This window comes from Lutra lutra, chromosome 1 (assembly GCF_902655055.1).
Source record: "Lutra lutra chromosome 1, mLutLut1.2, whole genome shotgun sequence".
In the NCBI taxonomy this organism is placed as follows: domain Eukaryota; kingdom Metazoa; phylum Chordata; class Mammalia; order Carnivora; family Mustelidae; genus Lutra; species Lutra lutra.
In genome coordinates, this window is record NC_062278.1 from 135,400,253 (window position 1) to 135,407,448 (window position 7,196).

Below are 7,196 nucleotides of genomic sequence, written 5' to 3' on the forward strand. Positions count from 1 at the left end.
GAATTCTCCCCATCTCCAGCAGTTGTGGCCCTCCAATTCCTCTGTAGAGAACATAGAAATGCCAAGATGTTAGAGAGTAACAGACAGAGTGACTGTCTGACATAGACCTGAGGTAAGACACCTGAGTCTCCAGCACAGTCTCGTGTGGTCACTTATCAGCCCTGTTCTCCCAGGCTGGATGAAACAGCCCTCAGAGTCCTCGTTCCCCTCTTGTTCTGATCCAAGATTTGCAAATCTTGGGACAAATGTAGCTTCTCAAGAACAAGAGTATTGGCAAAGTAGAAACCCTTGTTATGGGATAAAAGCAATGCAATCCCTGACCTGGGGAGCTTCTCCTTGCTGGAAATGCATGGGTTTGGCTTACATCACTGTCTTTCTGCCTCTGGCTAATTCGGGAGTACCGACACAGTCGGGCTTCTAAAATTCAGCAAGGCTGGAGACGACTCATGGACCAGTGGCAAGATGGCTAAGCCTGGCACATCCTGGGGGCCTCCTGGTGGTTGCAGGCAGGCCAGCAGGCAGCTTGGCTTTACCACACCCTTTGATGACAGTGTTTATAATTGCAACAATCTGGAAGCATTAGAAATGGTCAGGACTAAGCAAGCTGCGGTAGCGATCACCTGAGTTCACAGGTGACCCCCAGAGAGGAGCAGATGAAGGAGGTATTATGTAGACAGGAAATTGGACTGTTAGGACAACTGTGAAGCTGCATGGAAAGTGTCTGACATGGTGCTCAATAGAAAAAAAAAAAAAATCAGAGCCTGGAATGGTAACAACACATAACTAAATAACGCTACAAATGCATATAGCCAGGGCACCTGGGTGGCTCAGTGGGTTGAGTATCCAACTCAACTCAACCCACTGAGCCAAGGCTCAGGTCTTGATCTCAGGGTCGTGAGTTCAGGCCGCACACCAGGCTCCACATTGGGCATGGAGACTACTAAAAAAAAAAAGTATGTAGATTTTAGTCAAGATGGGAAGAGTGGGGGTGTAAAAACAAAACAGTTGATTATTATATTCTGAGTGAGAAATGTTTGAAATATGTTTCATGTTTTATTAGTCCGTTTTTACTGTGATAATGCTGCATGGCAAATAACCCCACGACATCCAGTGGCTTATAACAACAGATATTTGTTTTTTGCCCATTGGTTTTCAGGTGATCACAGACCAGATGTAGATCAGCTTGGCTAGGCTGGACTCAAGACTTTAGGTTAGGTTCTCCCCAGTTTTATTTTGAAACTCTGACTGGGGTGTGACATCCTGATTGCAGAGATCAAGTGATCAAGAGGAGCATGTGAAAACATGTAACGTCTCATAAGATATTGTCTTGGAATTCGAAACTGTCACTTTTGCCCACATTCTATTTGCCCAAGCAAGTCATATGACCAAGCCCCAAGTAAGTGGGATGAAAAGGTGTATTTCCCTCAGTGAACCTGTTGAATTACATCTACCAGAATTCCTATGGAGATGTCTTCACCCCCCAGTACCTCCTCATGTGATCTGGTTTGGAAATAGGGTCTTTACAGAGGTAATGGAATTCAAATGAGGTCATTAAGGTAGGCCGTAATCTAAAATGACTGGTGTCCTCATAAGAAGGGGAAATTTGGACACAGAGAGAAAGACTGAGAGAGGACAATGTGGAGGCAGAGAAGGTGGTCGTTTGGAAATTGAGATCTGCTTTTCATGGCCTTCAGATGGAACCAACCCTGCTAATACCTCGATTTTGGACTTCTAACTTCCAAAAATGTGAGTAAATAAATTTCTGTTTTTTAAGAATTTTAGTAATTTTATTTTTTTCAAAGATTTATTCATTTATTTTAGAGAGAGAGATTGTGTGCATGGACATGGCCAGACAGAAGAAGTCTGGGGAATGGCAAAGGGAGAGTGTCTTCAGACTCCTTACTGAGCGCGATGCTCCATAAGGGGCTCGATCCCACCACCCATGAGGTCATGACCTGAGCTGAAACCAAGACTTGGTCTCTTAACTGACTGAGCCACCCAGATTTTTTTAAATTTTAAATAAGAAAAATTTCTGTTGTTTATCTTCGCAGACTAATACAGAAGCCATGGCAGGGGAAGAAAGGGAAGGAAGAGTTAAGGACACATAATACAACTTGTGACAATGTTATTCCAATAGCCATTAAAAATATAAAATGTGACATAGTAAAGAACACACTGAAAGTCCTTTTCTCATTATCAAGAAGTCTATAAAGGTAATAACACACAACAATGAAACACTTAAAATAGAAGCATTACCACATGCCAGGAATTATCCCAAGCTCCATAAATATATAAACTTATTTAATCCTCAAAACAAAATAATATCTCTGAGGTAGAAACTACTATTATATTTAACTTAAAACAAGGGAACTGAGGCCCCAAGAGGTTAAGCCACTTGTCTGAGCTCACATAGCAGAGTGTAGAGCTGGGATATAGCCCAAGAGAGTACTATTTCCAGAGCCTGAGCCCCTAACCACTTTGCTAGGTGCCTCCCTCACACTCAAAACTATTTTTTCCCCCTTTGGTGCTACCCAGTACATTTGAACAATCCATCCCTTTCAGGAAGGGAAATTTTATTTCTTATCACAATGCGCAGACCCTACATGCCTCGTTGGCCTTCTTTCCTTTACTCCAGCTATACTGACCTTCTTTTCGTTCCTGAACACACCAAGCTGGTCCCTGCCTTCAAGCCTTTGCACTTGCTGTCCTTTCCGCCTAGAATACCTCCCCCAGATCTTTGCTGGAATATGCTTCCTTGTAGTTTAAATCTGAGATTAGTTGTGACATTCCCTGGAGAGGTCTCTTCCTGCCACCCCACTGAAGCAGCTCGCTCCCACCTTAGCCACTCTTGCTCTCACCACATTGTTTCATTTTTATTAACAGCTCTTATCAACAGTTGAAACTGTCTTTAAAATTTTTATCTGGGGGTGCCTGGGTGGCTCAGTTAGTTAAGTATCTGTCTTCAGCTCAGGTCATGATCCCGGGGTCCTGGGATCAAGTCCCACATCAGGCTCCTTGCTCAGCGGAGAGCCTAATTCTCCCTCTTCCTCTACCCCTCACCCTGCTTGCATTCATTCTCTCATTGTCTATCTGTCAAATAAATAAATAAAATACTTTTTAAAGATTTTGTGTTTCCTTGTTCATTGCCGATCTCCCTCTCTTTAGAATGTAAAACCTATGACAGAAGGGACTTTGTTTGTCTTGTTTATGACATATTCTCAGTAGATAGAATGGTTCATGGCAAAGAAATAGGTGCTCGCTAAATATTTGTTGTAAATGAATAAAATTCCCACTCGGCCATGACAGTGAGTGGGTTTGCCAGAAGCACTCAGTCTCAGAACTCGTGTCTTCTAGACAGTACAGGAGATTTGGAGACATAGAATCCACACAGAGGCAGAATGATGCTTCTGAAGCCAAATTTTATTTCCAAGCAAACACAGTCTTTAAGTCCTAGTCATCGTGTTTGGAGGCAAATGAAGTCATCCATTCCATCCAAAAAGAAAGACTGGAGGGAAAATGGTCATACAAGATACATGAAGAACAGATGTCAAGAATGAAGTTTCCATAGCTTTAGCTTTGCAATAATTACTGTATTGGCTGAAGTTGGGTCAATCTGAGCCTGTCTAGAGAAGGTGTTGTCTCATTTGTCTGGGTCTGGGTTAGGTTCGGGCGGCTGAGCCATCTGGAGGGGGTTAGAGCTCAGCACCGAGGGAGGGTCTGATCTCTGCTTGGCAGCAAACACCTCATTGCTCTGCCACCTTTGCTTCATGAGCTGGATGCGTGTACTCTCAAAGTCATATGGGAGGAATTGGACCTTGAGTTGGTTTCTATTTTCTCATGAAGCCATCAAGGGTACTGAGGTGGAGGTATATATCACCAAGCTTCTGAGACCATAGCTTTAACCACAGTCCCCAGTGTCTGGGCTGATCATAAGACATCTCAGACTGTGAGTCCTGACCCTGTGTTGGCTAATGATCCAGCCTCTAGCATCCCCATCTCAGACTCCAGGCCCAAGGGAGATGTTGCTTTTCCTCTGTGGAGGCAGAACATTTGGTGGGCAAGGTGACTCTAGAATGTTCATAGTTAGACTCTGCCTCTGTTTTGAAGTGACTTGTTAGATGAGATTTAGTCACCAGTGGTTCACACTATCTTCTTTCCAAGAACTCAAGACTCTTACCAGAATTTGATAAATGTTGATCTTGATGAGATGGTAGAGATTAATAATTTGAAAATGACTAAGCTTTCTTCAGGGTACAGATTCATCTACTTTTGAAGATGACCAGGATTCAGGGGAGAGAAGGGAAGAGTACTGGGTCCCAAATCTGTCATTATGGAGGACTGGCTTCTAGAAGAAGGGGCTTGGGAATCAATGACTCATCCTCCAGGCTGAAGAAACCTACTTGAGATAGCTTAAGTCCAAAAAAGGAAAATTTAAATAAGGATAAAGTTTATCATTCTCTGAGGAAGCCTACTGACATTAGCAGACATTCATCTCCCTGTTTCTATGCTCATCAAAATTTTTTTTTCTTAATTTATTTGACAGACAGAGATCACAAGTAGGCAGAGAGGCAGGCAGAGAGAGAGTGGAGGAAGCAGGCTCCCTGCTGAGCAGAGAGCCCGATGCGGGGCTCGGTCCCAGGACTCTGGGATCATGACCTGAGCCGAAGGCAGAGGCTTTAACCCACTGAGCCACCCAGGCACCCCCTGCTCATCAAAATTTTTTAAGTTATATTTTTACGTGCTTAAAATTTTTTATTGAGACACATGCACACACACACACACACACACACACACAGAAAGGTACATATATCTCAAGTGTATGGCTTGATACATTTTTTTTCAAATGAAACACACCTATGTAACCACCACCAGATGAAGAAACAGAATTATTACCTGCATCTCAGAAGACCTTCTCACTCCCCTTTCCACTCACCCCACCCCCACAAGACAACAGTTCTCCTGATCTCTAACACCTAGATGAACTAAGGACCACCATAAAGTAGATGTTGAGTGAGTGCTTCAAAGTCATCCCAAGATAGAGGTGCTCTGCCTTCTCCTAGTTTAACTGCTATTTCTTGTATTTATTATTACTTATATTTATTACTAGACATATGATCTATGATAATAAATAATATAACACAACTGGAATCTCACCCACTGCTCAAGTTCTGCTGAATTAACAAATCTATCCCTTTCTGCTACTACCAATAATGGTTAAGACTTCCACAGTGTTACTGCATGCCAAGCATTGTTCTGATTACTTTACATAAACTGACTTATTTAATCTTCATGACAGCCTGACGTGGTGTTTTTATTATCATCCCCATTTTATAGGCATGAACTTCAAATGTGCCTTTCTTGTTGCTGCCAATCACACAGTATTTCCTTGTCTATTTACCTTCACACAATGATTTCACATCTTTTTCTTTCTTCTCAAACCTCCAATTCTACCCCCTTCATCCTCATTCTTAGCTGATGACCTTGTTCTTTACAATTAAAGAAGAGCTTCTATGAACTCCCACCAGCCACCATCTGCTTTCCCACCTAATACTATAGATGGATTATCTGTACTTCTCTAGAAAGAAATACCTTGTTTTAATAGAAATTCCCAGTCATTTTCCTATACTCAGACACCAATCACTTGTCTCTTCTCCTCTTTATTTTTAATTTTCACTCTCTTAAAGATCATTCCTAGTTATACAAATATGCTGTTATCTTCCCATCAAAAAAATCTTTCAATTATATCTTCTTTGCTTCCCTTTGTAGCAAAACTGAAAGGATTTTTCTAAACTCACAGTATCTAACTCCTTTCCAACTGTTCTCTCTTAAACCACTCCAAACAAGATTTTGCCCCTACACTAAAGGAAAACTGTGCTTATCAAGGACAGCAATGACTGTGTTGCTAGATCTAATTCTTGCATTTTAGTCCTCTTTCTTGACCGTTAGTAGCACTGGGCACAGTTGATAATTCTTTCCTCCTTGGTGTCCTTCCTGTGCTCAGATTCTAGCTGCAACACTCTTGTGGTTTACTTACCATCTCTTTGTTTGCTTCTTTTCATGCTCCTGTGCCAGCTCTGCCACTTCTCTCTCTAACCTTTTAATACTAGGGACCCATTTTTGATCTTTCCTTGGTCTGCATTCACTCTCTTGATGACATCCAGTCTCATGCCTGGACACACCCCCTCTATACCAGTGACTCACAAATTTATACACCCAGACCAGATCTCTCTCCTAAACTCCAGAGACACACATAAATGCCTTCTCCACAGTCACACTTGGATGTCTAATAGACATCTTAGACTCAACCTGTATGAAACTGTCTGAGGCTATGGCAGCAACATATGGTCACAGTTGTCCTGTGACTGAGCAGAGCTGGCATGGAGGCGATGCTGCGAACATGTTGAGAATGACAGAGTAGAAGATGGAAGAATCAGTGTCCTTGAAAACATTGTTGGGCGATTCTGTGGAGATTATAAATTATTTTTTGAGTTGGTTTTTTGTTCACTTGTGGCCAAAATCAGCCTAATTAACTACATAGCCCAAACCAGAGGGCAACTTAATGGAGATCTCAACATTTCTTTTTCCTGATTGTCTTCCTTGGCCGTTCCCCATCAAGAGACTAGAGACAATGCAAATACTTTAATGACAGGAACATTTAAACAAATTACCTAGAGGAGGAAACCTGAGATTTCCTGGGGACACTTCTTTCTTTTTGAGAGAAGATTGCCTTTCCTTATTTCCTTCACTAACAAAATGTTGCCAGTTAATGTGGTGAGCTCATTTCAAAGGTATGGCTAGTGTGTAATGAGGCTGGTGTAATCTCAGAGTGGGAGCTTCACATAGGAATAAGGATTTATTCTAAACTCAATTTTCAAATATTCCCAGCCCCTAGTGAGACCAGAACTTTCCCAATCACACTTTAAAGCCTGTGATTCCCGAGCATAGCAAACCTCTATTAATGTCTAGCCAAATAGGAAGCTCTGGGGCTTCAAAGACACAAGAAGAGACTGGGAGGTGGAGTGTGGGTGGGTGAGAGATAGGACACCTTTGTTCTCCAAGTAGGCTCTTCAGGACACCACTATATGACTCCAAGATCCTTGAATTGTCTCCCTGACAGCTTAACTGGGATATTTATGCGTCCGTCTAGGTTCTTACCTCGCCCTCTCAGCTTTCTCTCAATTTCCTGGGAATATGCC